Here is a 27,339-nt window from a genome sequence, read left to right as displayed (position 1 = left end):
AAGTTGAAGATCAGTGTTTTCTGATTACCCACCTCCATTCAAACACATTTTTGTTAAATACAATATTTTTAAAGAAAGCCCAATAATTTTAGCACTAGTTTTCTAACCTAGAAAGAACTATTATGTAGATTTAAGGTTTAAAAAAGGCATTTGTCAAAAGAATATTAGAAGAGGTTATTTAATGAGAACAAGGATGAGATTTCTCTTCAAAGTGGTGGAGTTCACAATGTTAAACATACAGTATATAGCCAACTATATTTCAGTAATCATGAGATAAATGTATTTAATTTGGAAACGTCTGAAAAAATGGAGTTGATTGCTTTTCTATCTTTTAGAATCACAACTGTTAAATCCAGAATGTTTCTTAATGAAACGCATTGCCTTTGAGATGTTCCTTTACACATTGCCAGAAAAGATAGCATAGTCCAAAAAAAGAAGACAACAAAAAAATTCCATAGAAGATTTTCTTTTTACAGAATTGCAAATATATAAATAAAGAAGTAGGGGTCCCATTTGGGTTGAAGCCTGAACCCAGCATAGAGTGGGCCAAGCCATGCCCCCTCCTTTCTTTCTTTCTTTCTTTCTTTCTTTCTTTCTTTCTTTCTTTCTTTCTTTCTTTCTTTCTTTCTTCCTTTCTTTCTGTTTTTTGGAAGGATTTGCTTGCAAGGATTTGCTTTGAGCTGATTGTTGAAAATTTCCTTCTGTGTAAAAAAGTTGCACGTTGGCTATTTGTCTGACTAGATTCTCAGTGGGGATACTACAACAATATTGTATGTTTTCCCAATTATTAATGAAATGATTTCAAAGTGGCCTCGCTGCACTGTAACAAAGAAAGTTCCTCTTAATATTTATCAGTACACAATGCAAAATGTCTGACTGTAAGTTCACGCCCACATTTTAAGCAACTGCTTGTCTGAATTGTGAATGAATGGCCAGGCTCAAAAGACTAAGAGCAGGATGGACATCTCTAAATTTTATCTGTACTTAGCTCTCAACTTACAAGCAATTGTTTAGCAACAGTTCAGAGTTAACAATGCCACTGAAAAAAAGTGACTTATGACTGATCCTCACACTTAGGACTACCACAGTATCCCCACAGATACATAAACAAAATTCAGGTGCTTGGCAACTGTCATGTACGGTATATTCAAGAGTTGCACATCCTGAGGGCCATGTGATTACCCTTTGCAACTTTCCCAGCTGGCTTCTGACAAGCAAAGTCAATGGGGGAAGCTGGATTTGTTTAACGACAGTGTGATTCATTTAACAACTGCAGTGATTCACATTAAAATGTGTAGCAAAGAAAAGTCATAAAATCAGGCACACTTCATTTAACAACACTGGAAGTTTTTAAGAAGAGACTGGACAGCCATTGGTCTGAAATGGTATAGGGTTTCCTGCCTGAGCAGGGGGTTGGACTAGATGACCTCCAAGGTCCCTTCCAACTTTATTATTATTATTATAATCCATTTGTTTAGCAATGGAAATTCTGATCCCAAATGTGGTTGTATGTTGAGGCCTACTTGTAATTTCGAATCCTGCACAAATTTCATTTCTCCTATGAAACCTAGAACAACATGGTACTGCAAAGATCAATGCATCATCACAGCAGCCACACCTGAATATGGGTGTGTATTAGTTTTTACCCAATCCTCCTCCGTCTTTCATTTACCCACTCATTAACTACCCACTCTGTGTGTGTGTGTGTGTGTGTGTGTGTGTGTGTGTGTGTTTATGGTGTAACATAATTGCAAACAATAGTTTTGCTCGTGTGTCTTTTTTCCCTCTCTTTTGACCTTGTCAGCAGTGTCTTCTTCCCTAACCCATTTTGGTGCCACTTATAGGTGTGAATGTCTCAGTGTGGTATACTTTGTAGATAGTGTCATCGGAGAGATTAAGGAAAAGTAGGGCAGGGCCGGGTCTCCGTCAAATTGCACTTGCCAAGGATTAGTAGAAGCTTTCAGAATGCTGAAGACGTAATCTCATCGGGCAATTCATGATCGATACTCTGCTTTTAGAATGCCTGATTCTAAATGAACTTTGGCATGCGTTATCCCCTGATCTAACTTTTCTAACGTTTGCCACTCCCTTCTGGCAAAAGAAAAAGAAAAGGTGTATCAGCAGTTTGGGTGTTTGTCTTTTTGTCTCCGTTAGGTCGCGGCAAGGGGGAACCTGTTCCATAGCTGGGCTGCAGAATGGGAAAGACCCCCGAACACGCTACACCCAGGAGAATGTGAAACGAGCAGCCTGTTTCCTGAGCATCAGATCTGGACCCAAGATGAACAGACCAACCCTTGAACAGGCTAAATGAGTAATTTCTATAATTTAAGCATAATATAATTTGTCTTGGTGTCATGAGAAAGATAGGGACCTGATGATTTTTTTTTTTGCCTGCTCATTTTGTAACCAGATGGTTGGGACAGCAGGTAATTTCAAAATCCTGTTTGTTCTTCTTTCTGATGGTTCATTATCTTTACATGGGATTTAGACTATATAGGCTTTCCAACGAAGCAGGTGTGTTTGTATGTGTCTGCACACATGTGCCTTTGAGTCAGTATTGACTCTTGATGATTGCTTGGACAAGTCCCTGCATTTTTCTTGTCAAGGTTTTTCAGAAGTGGCTTGCCATTGCCTGCTTCCAAAGGCTGAGAGAGTGACTGGCCCTAGGTCAGCAAGCTAGTTTTGTGCCCCAGGCAGAGATAGAACTCATGGACTCCTGGTTCCTAGCCTGGTGACTTAACCACTATACTACACTGTCTCTCTAGAGTAGGAATGGACATTTTTTCTGTCAGGCTGCATTCCCAATGGAGGGATGGTCTTCCTTTCTCTCTCTCTCCCCATCCACCCATATTCCAGGTTCTTGAGGGCCATGAGGCCATGCATCATTTCACTTGAAATCTAAACAGACTGCCTGCACAGGATTTTGAAATTAGGCGGTGGAGAATGATTATGAAACTGAAGCTGACGTGGGATCTGGAGTCTAGAACTTGTGCATCCATGAAATAAAAGATCATCTTTTGTAAAGTAAAACTCATAGCCAGGTTCCTGTTGAGATATGAACTACTATTCTATAATCCAGGTTTATGAAAGTGGCTTGTGAAATGTCCAAACCTTCTTCACATATGTTCACATTCTATATTACTTGAGGATACTTGAGAGGATTCATGTAACCAAAAAGCGTGTTAACTGAGCCAGAGTGTAAAAACCATGGGGGGTTGGGGGGGATACATAGGCAAAACAAGCCTTGTAAACTTGTAAAAAAAAATGCAAATGTAGCCTTCATGCTGGCCTTCAAATGTTTCTGAAAGACTACTGCAAACATGCTTCACTGTTTGCTATTTTGGCTGACGCTGCTGGAAATTATGTTCATCTGGCAAACCTATGTTGCCCACCATTGTTTTAGAGATTAAGGAAGTCCATCAAAATCCAATACTTCCCCCCCACACACACACCACCACCACCACCCTTTTGCTGATTTTTAGTCTTGCCCAACTGCTGCAGGATTCCTAGAGGCCATTCGACAAGGTTAGTCCTCATTTACTACTTTAAGTTTTGTTCTGTGTGTGTATGTGTGTGTGTGTGTCTCTCTCTCTCTCTCTTTTTTTTTAAAGTTGCACTTCTGCATACCTAGAAGTTAAGCAAGCATGATGACATTTCTCTCTTCTTTATTCAATGACTTCATTTCAGCTCCAGCTCTGTTGACATTCACTCTTTCAGCTCATTATTAGAGGGAGTAATCTACTTTTTTGTATTTCACCTTTAGTTTTCCCTCCTTTGTGAAGTTTGATTGCTTGATTATGCCAGCTTCTTTTTTTTTACTCTTCTATTTTTTATTTTATTAACTTCTACAAATATTTCATTATTTTGTAGAACTACTCTGTCATAGAAATTGTTTTCTTGCTTTTCACTCTATCACAAATTAAGAAATATCTCCCCTTTCTCAATTTCTTAATTGTTATTATCTCCTAACGATATTACCTTTGTCATATTTTGTTGTTTATGCAAAGTACTATGGCATGATTATAGAGACATTTTATTTGACACAGTCTTATTGCATACTGTGTATGTATAGAGAGAGAAATTTTGGAGAAAATTGAATTAAATAATATCCAGGAGATAAATGCTGAAACTGGGGGGAAATGATTCCCTCTTACCTAAATTTTATTTGATTTGAAAAGGAGGAGATTATACAGTGTGTCCCCTCATTAATATATAAATCTGCCTAATTTGGTTCTTTTTTAATATGGAAGAATATGAAATTTCTAATGTTGGCATTAATGCCTCCCAAACATTTAGGAAAATCTGAACTTTCCATTCAGGTTAAATTTCCTATTTCCTTTTTTTCAAAATTCCAAAAGAAGAATTGTAACTCAAAAAAGTACTCAAAATATCTATGCCATAATGTAATATGTATAAAGTTACACATGTGCTAGGGAAAAAAAGTGCACAAAAGAGGCCTTGGAACAGAACGATCAGTGAAATATTTCCTCAGTAGCCACTAGTTCTTTTTAATATCTACTTTTATTATTCCACCTAAGGTGTCCGCTCTGTATCTCTAAAATATGAGATGGCATAAAGAGTAACCAAATTAATAATTTCCAATTAATTTAATTCAATGTGAATTAAATTACATTGCGTTAACCTTTATGGCATTTTTGTTGTTGTTGCTCTACCATTTTTAGGATTGCAGACTACATAATGGCCAATTGTTGGTGTCCATCTAGTGCAGTGATTCTCAACCTTTCTAATGCCGTGACCCCATAATACAGTTCCCCATGTTGTGGTGACCCCCCAAGTGGGTGTGGCCACCAATAAGAGGGAGTAGGACAGCTAGGGAAAAGGGAAAAAAATGGCGGACAGCATGGTTTGGTGACCCCCGTGAAATGGTCATTCGACCCCAAATGGGGTCCCGACCCACAGTTTGAGAACCACTGATCTAGTGTCACTTACATTATTTATTCAGAAACCTAATATACTGAAAGATAACGTACATAAAAATTTCATAGGATCATAGCACTTCTTCTCCTGAGAGGAGGGTGAAGGGGACCAGTGTGTCATCAGCCAATCATTTATTGACCTTCACAAGTATAAACCAAAGAAGCACATCTACTTATGGTGTGGTCTGATGCTTTACCTTCAGCCTTACTGAACTGAAAAAGGCATTTGGTTATACCCATTTCAGTCAAAATACTAGGAAATGTACACTGGGTCATGTCCAGCCAATTTATATAGCTTCTTTTATTTTTATATCAAACTTGGTAGGAAGGATAGAAGTAGGAAGCACGCATTACCTACATTCTGTTAAGTCCAATATGTAGAATTTTCCAATTGCATTACAAAATTTAGTTTACTGAGTATGCATTAGAGGCTTTAATGGCATGTTCTTGGTCAAACATTCAGTTGCGGATTATCCTGTATACGTTTCTTTTTAAATTTTTTTTAATGTTTTAATGTACAAATGTGGCTTGTATCTATCTGAAATAGTCATTACTTGTAATCTGATCCTGAATTTATTTATACAAGGTTCTTTTCTTTTAAGTAGAACAAAATGGCTTACTTTAAGTTTCCTTTGACTGTATACAAACATTTCTGTCCCACCCTTCTAATGCAGATCCATCACTCAGACTGATGACTAAATCTTCTAAGCCAGACTTCCCCTTTCTGCCAGTCTCCAGATTTGCCAGGAGTGCAGTGCCTTTCCTTCGCTGGCCAGGAAATCTGGGGGTCCTGATACATCTGGAAAGCACCAGTTTGGGATGGCAGGTCTAAGCAAAGAGCACCAGATCATTCCCCAAAACAAGGATTTGTTGATTCTTAGTAAATATTAACTAACAAGAAAGTGTTGGCTGCACAATAACTTTCACAGCATTATGGGTCAAAATCTTTTCAATTTTTTCCCCTTTTGCATTTAATTCCACAGCTAACTTTTATGGGTCACTTCTGAAAACTAGACTCACACAGTTATTACTTATTGGTCATGATCAATTAGGGAAGTTTTTAAGACCATGGCAGTTTTATATAAATATGCTGGCAAAGTTCACCTCCTATGATTTCTGACAATTAAATTGTTCTGTCACTTTGGGACTCTCATTAATCTCAACTTGTCATCCTTGTTTATGCAGGTTATAATGGGTTGTGTGTGTATAAGTAAAATGAGATGCTTAAAAGCCCTTGGCTGTTTAACTCTTTGATGAGAACAGAGTTTAAATCCTTAAATAAAGGTGCTGGAATAAAAGCCATACCTTTCCCCACCCCACCAAAAAAGAAACACTATTTTGAAAAGGAGCTACTTTCTGTCTTTAATAATTTATTTAAATACACTTAGAAATTAAGAGGGGGGGGGAGAGAAGTAGAACTTAATGCTGCTATTTTCCCTGGATAATTTACATCTTCTCTTTCCACAGAAAGAATAAAGGTATTAATAAGAAGACAAGTATATGCAGGAAAAAAAAGTGCCAAAGATTTTAATGTTAACACTTGGTAGTTTAAAGTCTCATGGTCAGCACAACATTAACTGGATAAGGAAGAGCATTACCGTCCCAGGTGCTTACCTCTTCTTTCCAGAGAACATCTGGCAACACATGTCCATGTTTGATAGCCAGTTGAGGCCTTGTTTGTTCCTACCTGAACTAGAAAAGATTGCCCAGCAGCTGTCAGGCTATCAGTGGATTGTATTGAATTTGGTAAGATCCATTGTGCAGTGATAAGTGTTAAACCAAAACTCAGTAAGCCAAAAGGTTCGGGGATTCAATGTATAATATGTATGGAAAGATTCAGTGTTTAATTTCAGAGAACAAGTCAGAGATGAACTTGGGAAACAGATACATTTATTTAGTAGATACATCCTATGTTAGGCTATTACACATTCAAGAAGGACTATGAAGCCAGCAGTCTGAACAGCAAACATCTAATTATTTGTTTAGCAGTTATCTGTAAGAATCACGGCTTCTTATAGCAGGACCTGTAAACCTGTGGACATAATCCGGAAGATCAGTGAAGGAAATACATTGCCATTATCAGTTTGTTTTGGCATTGGCTTGGATTGCCTTAGCTTACAGCAGAGGTGGACAATACTTTTTCCAAGGGACAACAAGAGAAACTGGGACTGTTGTGTAGGCTGCTGCCCCACTGCACCTCAACTGCAACTGCCCTGTTCCACCTGCAAAGCCACCATGCCCGCCACCAATGCCCTACCTCTCCCACCAACAACCCACCCCTGCCACCAATGCCACTAACACCATAGGCCAAACAGGGGCAGCCAAAAAGCCGCATGTGGCCTGCAGGCCATAAAATGCCCAGGTCTGCCCTACAGTATGTGAGGCTATAATGTGGTGTGAAATGGCATAGCTAAGACGAACCCAAATTCTCTTCCAGTCATCTGCTTATTTCACTAGGTTGAACTAGAAAGAGATTAGAAATTAGGCACAGTTGGTTTGTAAGTCTCTCATGCAAGCCTTATGCAAGTGGGCAACTTCTCTTAGAAGCAGCCTTAGTTTCCTACAGTACTGAACTGGGACTAAAGTTATCATGTGCTCAGGAACCATATAGACCATAAGTGCAGCTCCAGTATTTCTACAAGTTTTTATTCAATTTGATAAAACATAAAATTATTTCAAAAACTGTAACATTTTGATAGGTGAAACAGGACAGCAGGGATTAACACCAGACAAACAATCAAAAAGAAAACAATACATTAATCAAGGAAATACAAAGGAGAAAAACACATAGCCCACTAACACTGGATGAGCCAAGCTAATTTTTATTTTTATTTTTAATTTTTTTTATCCCATCTTTATTATTCTTATAAATACCTGAAAGTATTTATAAACATACCTTCAGGTATTTATAAACAAACCTAATACTCCTTCCTCCTCCTAATTTCCCTACAACAACCCTGTGAAGTGAGTTGGGTAAGAGTGCATGATGGGCCCAAAAGTGATCCAGCCAGTTTTCATATCAAAGGTGAGACTAGAACTCACGGTCTCCCAGTTTCTAGCCTGGTGCTTTAACCAATAGACCTTTACAGGAAGCAAATTGTACCCTATATTGTATATAAAGGTAAAGATTTCCCCCATCCAGTCATGTCCAACTCTAGGGGACATTGCTCATCTCCATTTCTTAGCCAAGGGAGCCAGCGTTGTCTGAGGATACTTTCATGGTCATGTGACCGGCATGACTATATGCTGAGGCACACAGAACACTATAAACTGTGAGCAAACCCCACACTCACTAGCCCTGACAATATTACCTGGGCAGGTAATGAAACATATGCTAGCAAACAACCAAGCTCAGATAGCACCAAGGATTCCAGGGCCATTTCTTGTGCAAAAATATTTATAAGATCTTGCTGGGTTGAGGATGCAGGACATTGTCAGATTAACAGAATAACCTTTCAGTGTATAATCCTCTGTCTAGCAACCAGCAATCTCCTTGGCTTCCCTCGCTGCATTTAAATCCTTGATGAAGACAACATCAGGAAATTCTATTATGCTTTTTTAATTTGGCAGGTAGGGATACTTAGGGGGTGCTTCAGGCTCACTGAAACTTATGTCACAAAAACTCCATTATTTACAGCAAGATTATAAGCTTAAAATGATCATAAAGAGAATTCCAAAAGAAATTCTGAAGCATCTTGAGAATAAAATAGAAAAGCAGAAGCTGATGTCACAGAGGGAGATAAACTTTTGAGAAATTGCAAGTCAAAATTCAGCACAGCATCCATTTTTATGCAGCAGCCTTTGCTCAATAACCCCCCTCTAGCACACACAATTAGCTTTAAAATATGTACAACTCAAGCTTCATTGGTGGTTCAGCACTTAACATAAATCCTAAAGTGAATTTTAAAAGATTGATGTTACTGTTCCATGCTTGGAAACCATATAGAATTATTTACTTTTTCCTTAATTGACATACACAAAACCAGAAACAGCTCATTGAATTATCCCAAAGGCTAAAAGAACTAGATGAGCACTAACCTAATAAGATTCAGCCATGTCCAGGTTTGTTGCTATGATAATAGAGTTAGATATGAAATTAAGAAAATCTATAATTTTAAATCTAAGTCCATTGCATCATGGATAGTTTAACCTGTCCATGTCCTGAAAGTGATGCATGTATAAACTGTATAAGAGAAAGAGAGTGAAAGACAACAGCTTCTGCTTTAAAAGCTATGTTTTATAAAACAGAACATGATCTGTATACATATAAACTAACTATAATGTAGAAAATTAAGGATGTAATAAAAAATAAAAATCAACATCAGCAATTATTTTTAACCCATCAAAACATCCTATTTCTGAAAGGGAAATAGGAATAATGCAGAAATAAAAAAAAAAATCCTTGGGAGCAATAGTCAGATCTAAATAAAAACAAAAAAACAAAAAAAATGGACAGTATCATGCATAGTATAAGAACTTGCATGATCTATTATTGAGGAAGAAGTACAACTAGTAAAGAACAATATAAAATCATTTTGATCCAATTTGAAGAAAATAATAATTTATTTGATATTTAAATATTTAAATCAGGAGACTAATAATAATCCATCACAGAAGTGGAAGCAGAAGAAGAAAAGTGTGCATTGGTTGATTATATAAAAGATGGCCAAGAATAAGCAAATTAAAAATTGGAACTTACTAAATATATAGGAAACAAAAACTGAATATTGAAATAATGCAATAATTCCCTGATTGCTGGCAGGGAAGCATTTCATGGTCAATTTCTACAAAAGATTGAGGGGAAAACAGGTAAATATAAAACCTGACAATGGTTTACAATTGGAACATTAAAAAAAAAGAATCTGGAGCCTTGATTTTGGCTACTCAAGAGCAAGCTATTCAGTCTAATGCAGGGATAGGCAACCTTGGCTCTTTTATGACTTGTGGACTTCAACTCCCAGAATTCCTGAGCCAGTTATAGCTGGCTCAGGAATTCTGGGAGTTGAAGTCCACAAATCATAAAAGAGCCAAGGTTGCCTACTCCTGGTCTAATGGAATCAAGTCTAAAACTAAAAAATCCTCAAATGATTCAAAGTGCAGATTGCGCAAAGAGGCAAAAGAAACAGTAGACCATATACTTTGCTCATGAAAGAAGATCACATAAACTGATTACAAATAACAACATAACACAGTCACTGAAATAGTTCATTGGACTATGTGCCAGTTATGTAAAAATGATGGTTGAAAAAGTTGTTGAAACCGAGCAGGTTAAAATATTGTGGGATTTCCAAATGCAAACCGATAAAATCTTGATTTGTGACACACCAACCTTAAAAGCAAATGCAAGTGAAGCCAGAACTGAGTAGGCAACAACAGACAGCAAATGCTGCCTTCTCAAAGAAAATGAAGAAACAATGGACTGCCTAGTTACCAACAGGAGACCAACAAGATACTTATGGTCCCTTGATCTGATTCAGAAAGTAAGCAAATATCAAGATACCGTACATAGAGGGAGAACTAAATGAAGTACTGTTGTACAAGTGTAAATCCATGCTTATACCATTTTATATATCAGATAGATTTCACCTTGAAACCAAAATTATGTATAATATTCCTGCAAGACCTGAAACATATTATTAGATGTCTTGCCTTCCTACCAGCACAGGAAGATTTCAGAGGGGAATTGGAGAACATACTTTCTTCGAAGTCCTGTCTTCTCCAGGGCTTTTATTGTTACTGCTATGGATGATGATGATGATGATGATGATGATGATGATATAAAAGAGGTGATAGTCTATACAGCAGCCATCAAAATTGCAATAGTAATATTTTACTAGATGAAATCACAAAAAATAAATCCTTGATTATACTTATATTTGTCAACTGCAGCAGAACAAACTTTCTGAAAATAAATGTTATTGAATAAAATTACTACATAAAAGTTGTTTCTCCCATAATTAGCAATACATCTTTTCTTATTAAAGTGATAATTTAAAGAATATATTCAGATGCCGTGGAGTCAATGCTTACAACGTGTTTGTGATGCCCTCTGCATGATCTATAAGGCGTGCATGGAACACATTTCTTGTTGTAATGCCGACATTTTAACTTTAAGTGAGATGAAAGCAAATACAAAATTAGCACTGTTGGGAAGCTCCAGCACCTCAATTTATGTTTGTGTTTAACACTTATTTTGTATATCCTCCTACAGAAACAGTTTTTATATTAGCCCTTGATAGGGTGCCTTCAAAGAATTAAACATCGAGCTGTTTAAAAACACTAATTAGCAACCTTGGTACAAAGGGGAACACGTTTATTAGTAAAATCTTTAAATCTACAATGCCCTATGGGCTCAGTCAATGCTTGTGCCCAAATGTATGTGAAACAACTCAATAAAAATATTATGTGGTTAATCACAAAATCTTTCAGAAAATGATAGGCCTGAAAAATATGATAAATGATTTTTTTTTAAAAAAAGGAAGAAAAGCAGCACTTCATATGAAATTTAAACAATATAATCCCCACTGAGCATAAACTCATACTAAAAGCAGGCATTTTTATACCTCTGGTCCGAGACGTCTGCAGCCTTATATACATTTGCCAAAGGACACATGTTAATTATGTTTAGTTTCTCCACAACCAGCAAGCAACATGTTTCTTAAATTAACACTTCATTCCTTTCAATCACATCTTAACAATGTCAAGGTTTTAAAAATATATCTATAGAATTGGTTAAAAAAAATAATGCATACATACACACACACCACACACATACACACTTTCCCCCTCATTCCTTCATGCTTCAAATGTATTTAATTTGCAAATCACGTAGAGCAGGGTATTACATAAAAATGGGACGACTTTAAACATTTCAGAGGGAAGAAAAGATTATTTTGATCTAGTTTGATCAGACTAATTCTGACATGTGCAATCCTTGTATAATTTCCCAGTACTTTTCATATGTTTTGAGTTACTGGCCAGTATGTTCAATGCATGTCAAGAATTACTGTGTTTCAAAATTTACTAATTCTTATTAAGGAAAAAGATAAATTCAATTGGAAAATTCTAAATTATGTTAGATACTTCATAACATATATAAATCTGGGAGAAAAAAAGGGAAATAAAAGTACTAAATTAAGAAAAAAGAATTTTCAATCTCCTTTTAGTGTTGTACAAAATGAAACAAGAATTTTCAAACTAACATTAGTTTATATGAAAGGTAAGAATAATTTTATAGTAATTTTAACTATTGTTGAAGTACATAATAAGCACAGGGAACTAATATATAGGAGTTATCAATCAGAACAAAAAAAAATTAGCAGGAGTTTCTGCCCCATTTAAGAAAATCTAGTATTTTAAAATTTTATTTTGAGAGAAACCCAAACTTAGGATGTGGTAAGATCCTGTGTACAGAATTATAGTTATAGTTTCCATATTAAATTCTCCTTTCAGATGTTTTAAAAATTAGATACTTATTTTTTATATTAATGCATACTCCTACAGCTTAGTCTGCTATTCTTCTAAAGCAGAAATTATATATTTTTCCCATGAGAATTATACAGTAACAGGATAACTGTTAGGAATATAAGGATATTATATAAGTAATGCTTAGCAAAAAAAAGTAGCTATTTAGAAAGAAAAGTCAATATTTAAGTTTTGTTCCATTGTCTGATGAATCATGTTTAATAACTGTTGAGCTTTATGACGTTGCCACCAAATGTGGCAAATAATCCAACTTGATCATTGTATTTCTAGGATTTTTTTAAAAAGAAAATATGAATGATCTATTTTGGTAATCAAAATGGGGTAATACTATATATATTAACAGAAATGTTCCATTTTCTCAGAGTATAATATTCACAGTAAATTTTATATTTATCTTCCATTAATATTCCCACTGTTGCATATTAGCTGTCCTTTTAAACTTTGCATCCATTCAGTCATACAATCTTTGGCTTTTTTTAACTTTGAAATTGGCAATGTTGTTCATGGGAGCTGTTGAAGGCACTCTCCCAGCTTAGGACTCACACTCCTAGGACTGCTCCAACCACTACTGGGATCACTTTGGCCTCTACTTTCCACAACTGGAATGTGTAGTGATTAGAACACTGCCTTTGACACAGGAGACCAGGGTTCAAATCCTGACTGGTACAAACCTTAATAGTAGAACTCTTTTGGTAAAGACACTAAACCCTTGAACTGCCAAAAATAATGATGAAATTGACACAAACTAAGAAAATCATGGTGGCTTGGATATCACCTGGATTAACATGTCAGATGTCAGAGAACCAGAACAATCTGATGGTAATTGGGCTAATGGAACAAGAGAATCTACATATATGCATACACACCGATATATATATATACGCACAAATGAACATTTAGTCAAGTCTCTGAGTGTTCCAGCTTGTAATTGTAATTTCTTTTGAACAATATCTAAAAATATTGAAACCAATGAGGTATTCCAAAGAAAGAAATATCAAAAGATTTCATCTCTGTTTTATTAAAAAATTAAATCATGCAATCTATACAAATTATTATCTCTCCAGTGTTCAAATATTGTGTATATATACCTTATGAAAATAAATATTTAATACTGAAGCTGCTTCTATATTTATTTGATATTTTTAGTACAGCTTACTTATAATTAAGTAAGCTTTGGGAAATGGCAGAGATTTGTATCAACTAAAGATATTTATGTAAGCCTTTGGGGAGTCTTTCAAATGAGGCAATCTTCTAGTGCTATTGCAATATGACCCAATCTGCAATGAAAGTAAGACAACTGCCTTGATAAGTACATATGCTCAAGGCTTAAGGAGATCAGTACCAAAGCAGAGGTCAAGTTTTTGCTTGAGTTCCCGTGAGCATTCCTCACCATCACCGTTCAGAAGAGGGAATTACGTTGTGGTATTTACAATCAGTGTGGAATTTTAATTTTGTGGTGTTGGGTTGGAACTGGATGTTTCTTACAAAGTACAGTATTGACTGGTGGTTAGGAATGGTACTGGTTTTATTCTTAATGGTCTGCTTCTTAAATCTTTTGGGTATGGCTGGAACCTGGTATCTTACTGGATTCCAAGCATACTGGGTGGTAAAAATCATATCTGGTTTCATTTATTCTGATGACTTCTTTATTTAAGTGTGGGGCTTCCAGGAATTCCCTGGTACTTCTACTACATTGTCAATTACTCCCATATTTTCCAGTTGAATGAATGGTTCATAACCATACACAGAGACTTTGCAGAATTAAAACCTCTTAATTGCTACAAAGTTTGCTTTTCCTCTTCAGATCAATTTCATGTAATAATTTACATATTGTTTTTGTTTTGATCATGAACCATATTGCTATATATGTTCCATTACTGATTAAAAAAAAATTGAATGGGTAACTGTAAGTACAACTCATCAACATATACTCCTAATTTAAACTCTTGATTTGCCAGGTTGATTCCTCAAATGTTATTTTCCTACTCTATGTACTTTTCCAATGGTTCTAATATCAGCAAAAATAAAGGAAAGATAGGACAAAATTGTCATTTTATAATAAATTTAGAGGATAAAAATCAATTTACAATCAACTTGTAAACACTTCTAAATACTATCCATGTGAGAAAAATCAAAGCTACAATTCATCTCTTTTGTTTTCTTCAGTGTCACAACAATGAAATATTATTCCAAATTATTAAAAGCTTTATATACATTAAGAAGAAAACATATCTGCTTTCTTATTTTTCTGATTATTAGCAAAGGCATTCAAGATACTGTATATTTTATATTGTCTTTTACGGACAAATTCAAACTGATCAGGGCAAATTAGTTCAGTTGAAAACCCATTTGTCTTCTTTCAATTCTTAGTCTTTGTTTTAATTTGAAGACATATGAAAACAAATCACCAAATTATGCAACCCAGGGTTTACCTGTAATTAAAAATAACAATATCATATCATGGATGCAGTATCCCACACAAATCTGCAAAAGTCAGTGGATGTGGCTTTCGTGGGGGTTGTTTGCTATGGATTGGTCCAAATACTGTATCTTTCTTGGTCCTTGTGAAATAATCCACTCTTTGGAGCTGCAATCATATGAAGACATACTTGAGCCTAAAATATGTCAAATATACTGGGATATAGGAATGCACAAATGGTTTGAAAGCGATCCTTTGGGACAAATGGAAGCATGTATGATAGTGCTGGTGAACCTATGGCACATGTGCCAGAGGCGGTACTCAGAGCCCTATCTGTGGGCACACGTGCCGTTGCCCCAGCCTTGACTGCCCCCATGACCCCCTCCTCACCAGCAGCCCTCCTGGAGGAGAGTCGCCCCCCCCCCAAGTGTGGCCAACATGGAGCAGCACAGCCAAGGACATGGCAGCCAGGCAGCATAGACAAGGCTCTGCCCTCATGCCCATTGCGCACAGTTGATGCTGTGGGGATTGGGCAGAGGGTGTGGCCTCCATGGTGCTGCTGGGCTACCTGGGTGATCTGCGGTGGGTCCTGGAGGCGGTGAGTGGCCCTGCGGGCAGGCGGGGCAGGGGATGGGGGGGCAGGGCAGGGGGTGGGGCAGGGGGTGGGGCAGGGGCAAGGCCTGTTTTTGGGCACTCGGTCTCTAAAAGGTTTGCCATCACTGATATATGAAGTACCTTTTTAAATCATTAAAACATCCATGTGTGGAAACAACTGGCGGCAGTTTCTTTTTTTCTTTTTTTTTTTTTTACTAAAAGTTTTTGAATTTTACAAAGCAAATCCCTTCCCCAAACCCCCCACCCTCCCATGCCCTCCCCCATCTCCCCAAACCTCCCATACCCCCCCTCAACCTTCCCAGAGCTGAGTACAGGCTTAATTAAAAATTTTCAAAGAAAATAAAAAATAAAAAAACTTAAAACACATATAAATCCTAAACAAATCTAAATACATTAAATTGAACAAAATATCTCCTCTAAAAGATAATAATTGCAAACATTAAACACACATTATAATATACTCTAAACCTTTTCTAATATTGTACTTATATTATTATCCATCATTCTATAAAGAATCCTCAAAACACAAATTTAAACGTTACTTTCTGGTAGTTTCTGAAGAACCATGGAAACCTGGGAAAAGAAATGGCTGCTTTAACAATTCCAAAAAAGATGCTTCATCTACACCTTAAGCACTCTTTCTGATGACTTCCACTATCCTACTCGGCAAGCAGTTTTGCTTTTCCACTGGAGATGAGTTAGTCAAACCCAACAATGTGAGCAAGGTGCGAATCATGCTTTTAACCACCATCAAAATCAACGTCACTTAGAAAGGCAGACATTGGCTGAAATTTCCTTGCTGTAATTGTACATTGTTGTATTTCTGCGCATAGTTCTGAAGTTCGGCATAATTTTCTTCTTCACTGAAACAAAAAAAATGAACCCCTTATTTCTGTCTAACATCCAATATTATTTATATTTGGGGTGATATCAAATTGTTGCCTCAGTTCTTTCCAGCTTTTAGCCTCCTTAGAAAAGATCACCTCAAGGCTTGCCATGTGCTGTTACAAGCATTCCCCTAACATAACATTACGAAGCTGGTCAGACCTTGGTTTTTACAGTGTTTTATGTTACAACACAATTAGACTCTTACAGTGCCCTTGCATGTACTTAGAGTCTAGAGTTTCACTAAATACACTGAATGCTTTATTTGGGGGGACCTCTGTGACACTGCCTAAGCAGTTTTAAGCAGGCTGAAAAATATGTTTCCAATCTCGCTCTTCAGAGATACATTATACACCATTGGCTAGCTCAGAGTCATAAACCATCATCTTTTCTGATTGCAAGATGCAGACAGTTATTATATCAATAACTGCCCACAGCTACAAAATTTAGCAGGAAAAAAAGACAATTATTGCCAGTATTTCACAGAGCCCCACTCTAACAAATTACATGAAGATTAACTAATGGCAGCTGTAGCCACTGGGTAGTTAGTCAAATTGGGCATGACGTGTCTGCCTGATGCTCTGTCTATTCTTAGAGAAGGTTCTTTGCCAGCACTTTTTTTTCTGAAAGCAGACTGGATGTTGAGTCTTTCCCTTGCCTGAAACAGAACGGTTGCCTAAATCTACCATTAGCATCCCAGATGTTTCCAAACATTTGGAAGTAAATCTAATATATTCCTGCCTTTTTGCTAAGAAAGAAAATCCAGTGTGCATAATCATGTGAAGGAAATATCTTTCCCAGTCTAAAATGTCATGATGGATTAAGAACTTCAAATGGTTTAGTCTCCTTTCAGGAGGAGCAAGCCATCCATCAGCCTAGAAGGAAAGGCTCTGTCATCCCTTGAACTGTGGAGGTCTTCAATGGTTGGCTAATTTCATTAATGGGCACAATGATTTGATGCCATCATTTCCTAAAAGGGGAGAAAGGGGCATCCAATTTTGGTCACCACGATGTAAAAAAGATGTTGAGACTCTAGAAAGAGTACAGAGAAGAGCAACAAAGATGATTAGGGGACTGGAGGCTAAAACATACAAGGAACGGTTGCTGGAATTGGGTATGTCTAGTTTAACGAAGAGAAGGACGAGGGAGGACATGATAGCAGTATTCCAATATCTCAGGGGCTGCCACAAAGAAGAGGGAGTCAAGCTATTCTCCAAAGGGCCTGAAGGCAGGACAAGAACAACGGATGGAAACTAATCAAGGAGAGAAGCAACCTAGAACTAAGGAGAAACTTCCTGACAGTTAGAACAATTAACCAGTGAACAACCTGCCTCCAGAAGTGGTGAATGCTCCAACATTGGAAGTTTTCAAGAAGAGACTGGACAGCCATTTGTCTGAAATGGTATAGGGTTTCCTGCCTAAGCAGGGGGTTGGACTAGATGACCTCCAAGGTCCCTTCCAACTTTATTATTATTATTATTCATCATCGCACAGTCAGCCAGATGTTCAGACTGGATTTGGCATTTTGTCTACCTATCGAGTCCTTACCCAGGACCTGGGATAGGCAGATGTGGATGTTTGATGGTATTACAGATATCGTCGCAGGATGGAAGCAGTTCCTAATAAGGCCGCCTTTTGCAATTGACTAGTAGCAAATTTGTCAATGCCAATGGTGTTCAAGTGGTGCTCCAGTTGTTTTGGGATTGCACCCAAGGAGCCTATTACTATTGGTACTACCCTTGCTTGCTTTTGCCACAGTCTTTCTATTTCTATTTGTAGGTCTTTGTATTTTGTTATCTTCTCCAGTTCTTTCTCTTCTATTCTGCTATCTCCAGGCACTGCCACGTCCACTATCCAGACTTTTTTGTCTTTCTTATCGACAATTGTTAAGTCTGGGGTGTTATGTTGCAGGTGCTTGTCTGTTTGAATTCTGAAGTCCCAGAGCAGTTTAATTTTATCATTTTCTATGACTTTCTCTATTTTATGATCCCACCAGTTTTTGCTTACAGGCAAATGATATTTTTTGCAGATCTTCCAATGCACCATTGTTGCTACTTTGTCATGCCGCTGCTTGTAATCAGTCTGTGCAATCTTCTTGCAACAGCTTACCAAGTGGTCCACTGTTTCTTCAGCTTCTTTGCATAGGCGGCACTTACTGTCTGTTGCTGTCTTCTCAATTTTGACTTTGTATGCATTTGTCCTTAAGGCTTGGTCTTGTGCAGCCAGAATTAGTCCCTCGGTCTCTTTCTTCAATTTTCCTGCTCTTAGCCATTGCCAGGTTTTATTATTATCTGCTTTCCCAGCTATTTTTTTCATGTATTGGCCATGTAGTGCTTTGTCTTCCCATGCCTCTATTCTGTTCTTCATTTGGTCTTTCTTGTAGGCCAGTTTGGTCTCTCCAGTAGTTAGTAAGCCTTCCTGATATACTAATTTCAGTGCATCTTCATCATTGTTCTTCAGATATTCTTCCAAAGCCATTTTTTCTTCTTCAACCATCTGATGTACTTGTAGCATTCCACGCCCACCTATTTGCCTTGGTAGATAAAGTCTATCAATGTCACTGCGTGGATGAAGGGCATGATTCATTGTCATTATTTTTCTGGTCTGCCTATCCATTGCTTTTAGTTCTGCTTGAGTCCAGTCCACTATTCCAGCTGTGTACCTAATGACTGGGATTGCCCAGGTGTTGATTGCCTTTATGGTATTTCCTCCATTGAGTTTGGATTTTAAGATTTTCTTCACTCTCTTGATGTATTCACTTCTAATCTTTTTCTTGACTTCAGTGTGCTTGATGTTGTCAGCTTGAAGGATACCCAAGTATTTGTAGTATTCTTCCTCATCCAGACTCTTAATGTTATTTTCGTGGGGCATCTTGATTCCTTCAGTTTTCACTATTTTTCCTTGTTTGATAGTAAGTGTGGCACATTTGTCCAAGCCAAACTCCATTACAATATCTTGGCTATATATACGGACAGTGTTGAGCAGCGATTCTATTTCAGATGATGTTTTTCCATACAGCTTCAGATCATCCATGTAAAGGAGGTGGGATAGTCTAGCAGATGTTTTTGATGTTTGATAGCCATGTCCTGAGTTATTCAGTATTGTTGACAGAGGAAACAGTGCAATAACAAATAGTAATGGTGATAATGAATCTCCTTGAAATATTCCTCTCTTGATATTAACCTCTCCCAGCTTTTCACCATTGATCTGCAACTGTGTCTTCCATTGTGCCATCGATTTTTGCACAAATTTTCTGATGTTTCTACTTACTCCTGTTATTTCTAGGCACTTGATTATCCAATCATGTGGCAGAGAGTCAAATGCCTTTTTGTAGTCAATCCATGCCACATTCAGGTTGGTCTTCCTTCTCTTGCAGTTTTCCAAGATCATTTTGTCTATTAGGAGTTGATCTTTTGTTCCTCTGCTATTGGGGCGGTTTCCTTTCTGCTCAGGTGGAAAGAGATTGTTTTCAACTAGATGCTGTTGTACTGCATCAGCTACCACACCAGTTAGTAATTTGAAGTTGTTGGTAAGCAGGTAATTGGCCTGTAGTTACCTGGTGTTGCCCCTTTTGCTGGATTTTTCATTATTAGGTAGGTTTTCCCAGTTGTTAGCCACTTTTCAATTTCTCCTCCTTGTAGTATATTGTTGAATTGCTTGGCAATGAGTGGGTGTATAACAGTTAGATGTTTCAACCAAAACCCATGCAGTTCATCTTCACCAGGTGCTGACCAATTTTTGATTTTCTTTGCTCTTTTTTCTACCATTTTTGTTGTTATTACTAGTTCTTTCATTTCAACTTCTGTTTTATTTGCATCCACCTCTTTTAACCAAGCCGCATCCTTGTTGTATTTCTTTGGGTTATCCCATATCTGCTTCCAGAACTGCACTGTTTCTTCCTTGTCAGGTACTGACTGATTCCTTGCAGTTTCTCCATTGATGGATTGGTAGAAACGTTTCTGATTGGATTGAAATTGGAGGTTCTGCCTATAGTTTGCAATTCGAGCTTCATATCTACTGATTTTCCTGGCTATAGCTGTTATTTGTTGCTTTATTATTTCCAGTGCTTCCTTGATCTTCCTTGTTTCTAAGTGGTATTTCTTGATTAGGTATTCTTTGGTCTTCTTGTTCTTCAGCTTCTTTTCTTTCATCTGTTCTAGCTTGCTTGCATGTGATCTTAACTTGCTGATCTTATTTTCTAGTCTAACCTTCCATTTTTCTGGTGCACTGTTTGTTTGTTTTTCTTCTTTGTTGATTTTGCATCCCAGGTATTCAGTTATAACTGCAGCTGTGCTGTACATTAGTTGGTTTGTTTCTTGCAGTGAATTGGTGCTTATACTTGCTATTGCAGTATTTGCATCTTTTAATGCTTGTGCTAGCTGTTTCTTTGGAACAAGCTTCAATGCAGGCAGCCTTATTCTGTTGTTTTTGTGCTGTTCTAGATGCTCAATTATTCTTTGTTTCAATTCTTTTATTTCTTTAGTTAGAGGGTTTTGTTCTTCCTGAGGAAGAGGTGCCTGGTTTCCAAATGAGAACAGTTGTATATCTCTACTGGATTCTTTCACTGCCAACTCCCCCTGGTTTGCCTCTACATTCTGAATTACTTCTTGTAAGGCTTTGATTTCTTTGCCCTGGGTAAACCTTTATTATTATTATTATTATTATTATTATTATTATTATTATTATTATTATCATCTTTAATGGAATAATAGAGTTGGAAGGGATCTTGGAGATCTTCTAGTCCAACCTCCTGCTTAAGTAGGAGATCCTATACCATTTCAGACAAATAATTGTCCAATCTCTTCTTTAAAACCTCCAGTGTTGGAGCATCCATAGTTTCTAGAGGCAAGTCGTTCCACTGATTATTTTTTCTCACAGTCAGGAAATTTCTCCTTAGTTCTAGATTGCTCCTCTCCTTGGTTCGACTTTTTTGGGAAAAAAAAGTATCCCACTTTGAGAAGGAGGAACAGCTTATCCCTGCCAATTCTGTTCAGTTCTCAAGTACTGTGTCAGGAACCGGAGCGTGCTCTGAACCACTTGGAACTGCTTAGAGGATTGGTGGTATATCATGTTTCAAGCAGGTTCATCATATTCTGAGAAAGAGGAATTTTCACCTATTCAAATAATAAAAGGTATTTGGAATTTGATTATACTGTAGTTGCTCCGAGCTTGACAGGATTTGATTCCACCATCTTTTAAAACCAAGGAAGGTGATCCAATTGAAAACACCATCCAACAGAGACAAAACAGAAAATGGAGGATATGATGACTCAGCCTTCCATTCTTCTGAGGTTGGTAAAATGAGGACCCAGATTGTTGGGGGCAATATGCCGACTCTGTGAACCACTTAGAGATGGTTGTAAAAGCACTGTGGAGTGGTACATACACGGCTTTTTTTGTCATAGAATGCCCAGACAGAGTTCCGGCACCTTTTTGGGATGGAACCTTGTAGGTAGGCAAGATGGGTTGTATGACATGTGTGAGTTCTGGCACTTTTTTTTTTTTTTTTTTTTTACAAAAAAAGCACTGGGTACATAAGTCTAAATGCTATTGCTATGTATAATGCTGAAGAAAAAGCAGGTTCTGGAACTACATAATGTGTTGCTTGCCATTGCTACAAAATCTGGGGATCTACAACAGTGTTTCCCAAACTTGACAATTTTAAGGCATGTGGACTTCAACTCCCAGAATTCCATAGCCAGCAACGCTGGCTGTGGAATTCTGGGAGTTGAAGTCCTCATGCCTTAAAATTGTCAAGTTTGGGAAACACTGATCTACAAGAATGGGTGGCATTTATTTTTAACCATATGATGACAGTTTTACACTCTGCAAAGAACAATGGGGAAGAATCTGATCAAGTCAGTGTTTCCATTCCCAAACAAGATCCCAACTACTGACATTTGCTTAATTATCTTTCATCATCATCTGTCATTTCTTGAATGTTCCATTCAGATGCCAGGTATTTCTGATAGTAATCAGAATATTTTCCAAAGCACCAGAGGGCAGGACAAGAAACAATGGTTGGAAACTGACCAAAGAGAGAAGCAACCTGGAATTAAGGAGAAAGTTCCTAACAGTGAGGACAATTAATGTGCTGTCAGAAGTTGTGGGTGCTTCATTACTGGAGGTTTTTAGGAGCAGACTAGACAGCCACCTGTCTGAAATGGTATAGGGTCTCATACTTGAACAGGAGGTTGGACTAGAAGACCTCCAAGCTCCCTTCTAGCTCTATGGTATTCTGATTGATCATGTAGTTAAAAACAGCATATTTTCATGTAAATGATCTTTATTATGTGAAAGGGGGAGAGAGAGCAAAACCTTCCCTTGAGCAACAGGAGCCCATACACAACAGGAGGGTCTGAAACCTGACATGCTGCCTTCTCAAAGAAGATATTTCCCCTACCAGCAAGAGTCCTGCACCCCTCTCTAGGAATGTATTGTCTGTGGCTTTTACCCTGGGCCTTGAGGCATGCTAATTTTCCCCTATTGTTTCAGGGTGAGCAACTTCCCAGCCCTCACAATCAAAGCTTTTTTCTCAAGTCTTAGGGCTGAACAATCTGGTGCTTGCCTCTTGCCATCCTAAGTTGCACTATCCAAATAGGACTATCAAAAGAAATGAGGTTTCCCTTGACTAGTTTTATAATTCTTACAAGAAAGTAAGTCATTGGACCTATTTTCTTAGCTGCAAATATTCAGTTCATGGAGATGAACTGAATATTTAGAGGGAAATATAGGCAGGGCATATCCCTTGCCTTTATTTCCTCTCACTTGCAATGTTAATGTCCAGCATCAGTATTTGAATAGCTCGTTCAGTGTTTAATGGGTTATAAGAATGCCATCTGCAAGCAAGCCCCAATCCTCTTTTTTTCTCATTTACAGAATCCCTCTAATTACAGTGGCTAAATATGGTGGTGAGAATGACTGCCATTTTGTAGAAAGGATCATATGACACTGGTAGCACAGATTCCTTTAAAGAAAATGTAATGAAAAACATTTGCCCCCAAATCAGGCAAAAAATATCATGAGACTGCATGTCTGCCAAAATACCTCACTCTCTGTGGTCCTTTGGCTCTTGATAAGGGTGGTCCTGAAGCTTCATAGTAACTGAGTTCATATCCTGGATGGAAAGACAAAAGGCACCAATTCTATTCCATAAGGTGAAGAATCAGATGAAGATGAGAAAAGATGAAGATGCTACAGATCATAAGAAGAAAGTTGGCTGAGCCAGTTGGATTCAACCTGCTCTGAAAGGGGCTATGTAAAAGATTACATTCATTGGTTGAGGCTGCTTTCTGACTGAGTAGTGAGTGTGAGTGTGCTAAGCAAACCTCCTTTGGTTGTCTTTTCTCAGTCAGACTGATTTGGTAAAAGTTATCCAAGCCTGACTTGTATTTTCTTTAGGTTATAGCAGTGTATTCCTTATGAGTCTGCCAGTATAAAAGAGTAGCATGTGTTATAGTCCTTAAAGCTTTGAATGGCCAAAGCTTCAACTGTCCTGTTTTGCTACAAATATGTCCAATGATTATATTCTGTGGGAAAGACATTTTTGAAAATACCATTGTCCATTATTGGATATGCAGGAAAGAACTTTTTTCTATCTTTCTCTAGTGGTGGAAGATTCTCTTTACAGTTACAATTGTCCCCTGCTTTCTTAATTTTATAGAAAATAAAGACCCATCTTTTTTATCTGACGTTCTAGATGATAAAAGACGCAAAATGGAAGGATGTTTATAGTTCATCAAGCAAAACCTCCTGCTCTACAAAGAGATCTACTAAACTATTCCCATATATACATATAGCCTCCATTTAAAAACCTCTGTTAAGTGGGAGTCCCACAGGCCAATTAGTTCTTCACCTTTAGCATCAAGAATTTCCTTCCTCATTACAATCTGATGCTTGTCATGATCTCAGTTTCAACAGAGCTCAGTTCCATATCCCTTATCCATGCTGGTCATCAAGATACATGTAGAGTGATATCATATTCCCCCTTAGATTTCTTTTTTGCAAACACAAGTGCTTTTATATTGTCTACATCTGAACATAAGTTCTCCAGAACAATCTAGACCGTATTTTAGACTTCTATTTTCAGTTTGTTGTGTCACATTAAGCCATGGCAGAACAGTGACAAGCTTCTTTTCTTCTTCAAGGTCATCCCTAAAAGCCACTCAGAAATATCTTTTTAGTTTGCACAAAGGAGTGCAGGATAGATGCACTGTTTTACCAGTGGATGCTATGCTGCTGGTGGATAGATTCATGCTTTCAGGGTTCAGTTTGCTTCTTCCTAAGCCAGATTTAATGAGCCCAGCAACCATTAAGTTTAGTAGTGCTACAAGAATACACTGTTCTTGTTCGTGTGGAGTGTAACACTCTAATGTGTTACATAATTAGTCAAATTATGTGTCTGAAGATGTATTAGCCCCAGTAATTCATTCAGGCAAGTGGGCCCCTTCTCTGTGTACAATAACACATTTCCAAAGTTCTTACAACAGCACCATCTCATTTTCTACTCTTTTGAGCTTTGAAATTCATGCGCTAATGAACTGATATCTTTCTTTGGTGGTGATGGTACAATGTAACAATGTTAATTCCATGTGACGCAATCTGGCATCGACTTTAAAAAGACAGTAAAGTGTAATGTACTTATACTCACCACGTCCCTATTCTTTTTCACTTGTGAAGGCAATAGGGACATGGTGAGTGTAAGTATATTACAATTAATATACTTAATTGTAAGTATTAATCATAAACACTACGATATAACATTACGTTTAAAATGAAAACTCCAGTCAAAATCCTATCCATGTTTTTGAAGATGAACCAAGTGAGTTTGGAACTTACTGCCAAGTAAATTACGCATAGAATTAAGTTTCTTTTTCTATTTTATTTTAAATGTATTACATATCTTCTCAGTGCACCCATGATATGCCATTTTTGAAATAACAGATCTGGACTACAAAACCCAGGGCCATCACTAGACGGCAGTAAAGAGATACTTTTCTATCTCTTTCTTTATCTATCTGTCATCTAATGATCATCTGGATTTTTGTGGCCCAAATCTGGTAGCCTTAATTTTATGAAACCAAATTTCAAAGTAGGCCTATGTTATTGCACTGCTCAAGGGAGGAATTCTTATCAGTGAACGGTTCCTTTTTATCACATGCATTACACTCTTTATTGATGTTTGTAGCAAAGGTTCTCCTTGATTTCTGAGGAACGTTCATTGCCTATAGGCTGTAAAGGAGATAAACATCTTACAACCCTCTTTTTAATTACTCAAAGACACCAAACATTGGAAAAATCCCCAAGTCACTTCCTATCTGCTTGGAGCTGCTTTCATAGCTAAGCATGTAAACTCTGGGGAAAATGAGTCACAGCGCTACTGTATTTGGCATGACACATGTTGATTCTTTCCTTTGGAATGCTCTATAAGAGAAAGAAAGGTAATTCCAATGCCTTCATTTTAATCCTGGTCCTAAGAAATACATATGTCCACATTTATTTCTAAGAATGAACAGAGGGAGGGAAGGATGAGCAATAGACAGACAGTTAATAGTGTTTTGGAGTGGGGGTGGGAGATAATACATTATTGTGATTCCAAGCAAAGTGGGTTGTGGAAGGCCCCTTTGCTTCTTATAGAAGAGGCCTTTTGGCAGAAAGTCATCTGAATAAGGAAGATGGGGGTTGGCATTTTTATTTCCTATCATGCCATGAGATAGTGAGGAAAAGTAAAATGGTGGTTCCTAGGCTTAGTAGTTTGACCTGGAACCTCATTATTTGCTAGTCGTTCTAATCAAAGTTGGGCTGCTGAGTCCAAGGATTTGATTTTACTGGACTTTCTTAGTTTTTTCCCTTGGAAGCATTTCACTTCTCATCCAAGAAGCTTCTTCAGTTCTGACATTTTTTCAAGGAAAAAAACAAGAAAGTCCAGTTGCCTTTCGAAAAGCACCTTTGGGAGAACCATGACCTGGATGACTGAGAATCTCCATAGGCACCTTGACTGTTGCCAATTTTTGTTATAAGTCTGGTGCGTATGAATGCCCAAAGCAAGCAGAGATTTCGACCAAATAAAGAAATATGCCTCATAACAGGGCACGCAAGCAGTGCCCATTATGTACAGTAATTGTGATGTCACAACTCAAATACAAAAGGGGCAGAGTTTGTATCATCACATGCTTTTTGGCATTTGCCCTCCGTGCCCCCAGTCATGGATGCCCACACTGGCACATAAAGTTTATTTGTTTGCATCTATATTTAAAAGCATTCTTACTGGAAAATAAGATCAAAGGCCAATATATTTAGTAGGGTTGATTGTTTAAATGTAAATAAATAAGTTTAGTTATTTAACAGCTAGCAGCACCCAAAAAGGTTATACAACTGTGACCCAAATCAGAGAAAGCAAGTTTCTCTTATCATGAGAATTCAAAGGAGCATGTCCCACCTCACACACAAAAAAGCACACACACACACAGAGAGAGGAAAAACATTTTAAAGGAATCACAAAGCACATGCATGTAACTTAATATAATTTTGTCCTAAAAAAATACAGTGTCACAATTTTAATATTTATTCAGGTCTTGATAACAAAAGGAGCAGCTTAATTCTAGACCAGAAGTACAACCTCATTGGAAAAGGACCTCAGATTCTGTAATATTCTGTATGAATATTTCCAGCATTTACTGTATCATCATTAGCTGTAATTATGGATACCAATATAAGAACCAGATTGACACCTTGCTGCATATTTTTGGTGGCAAGTAGTAGAACAGGAAAACTTTCCCCTAGGACAATTCTAATCTGCTTATCTCATTAAAAAGTTAATAAGCCATTTGTTTATGGAACATAACTACCTACATGGGAGAACACTCTATAGTGTGGTCATTGTGAGATTGAAGTTGGGGAGTGGAAATACAAGTTAGAAATCAAATGCACCATCTGCACAGTGAATATGATTAACCATCGAAATAAACTTCCTATGGAAAGGGCTTAATTCTATGTTAT

Source organism: Crotalus tigris, unplaced genomic scaffold (genome assembly GCF_016545835.1).
Source record: "Crotalus tigris isolate CLP2741 ecotype Arizona unplaced genomic scaffold, ASM1654583v1 scf7180000018988.283336, whole genome shotgun sequence".
NCBI classification, from domain to species: domain Eukaryota; kingdom Metazoa; phylum Chordata; class Lepidosauria; order Squamata; family Viperidae; genus Crotalus; species Crotalus tigris.
The sequence above is the reverse complement of the archived record's forward strand: the minus strand, read 5'-3'. Positions refer to the sequence as shown.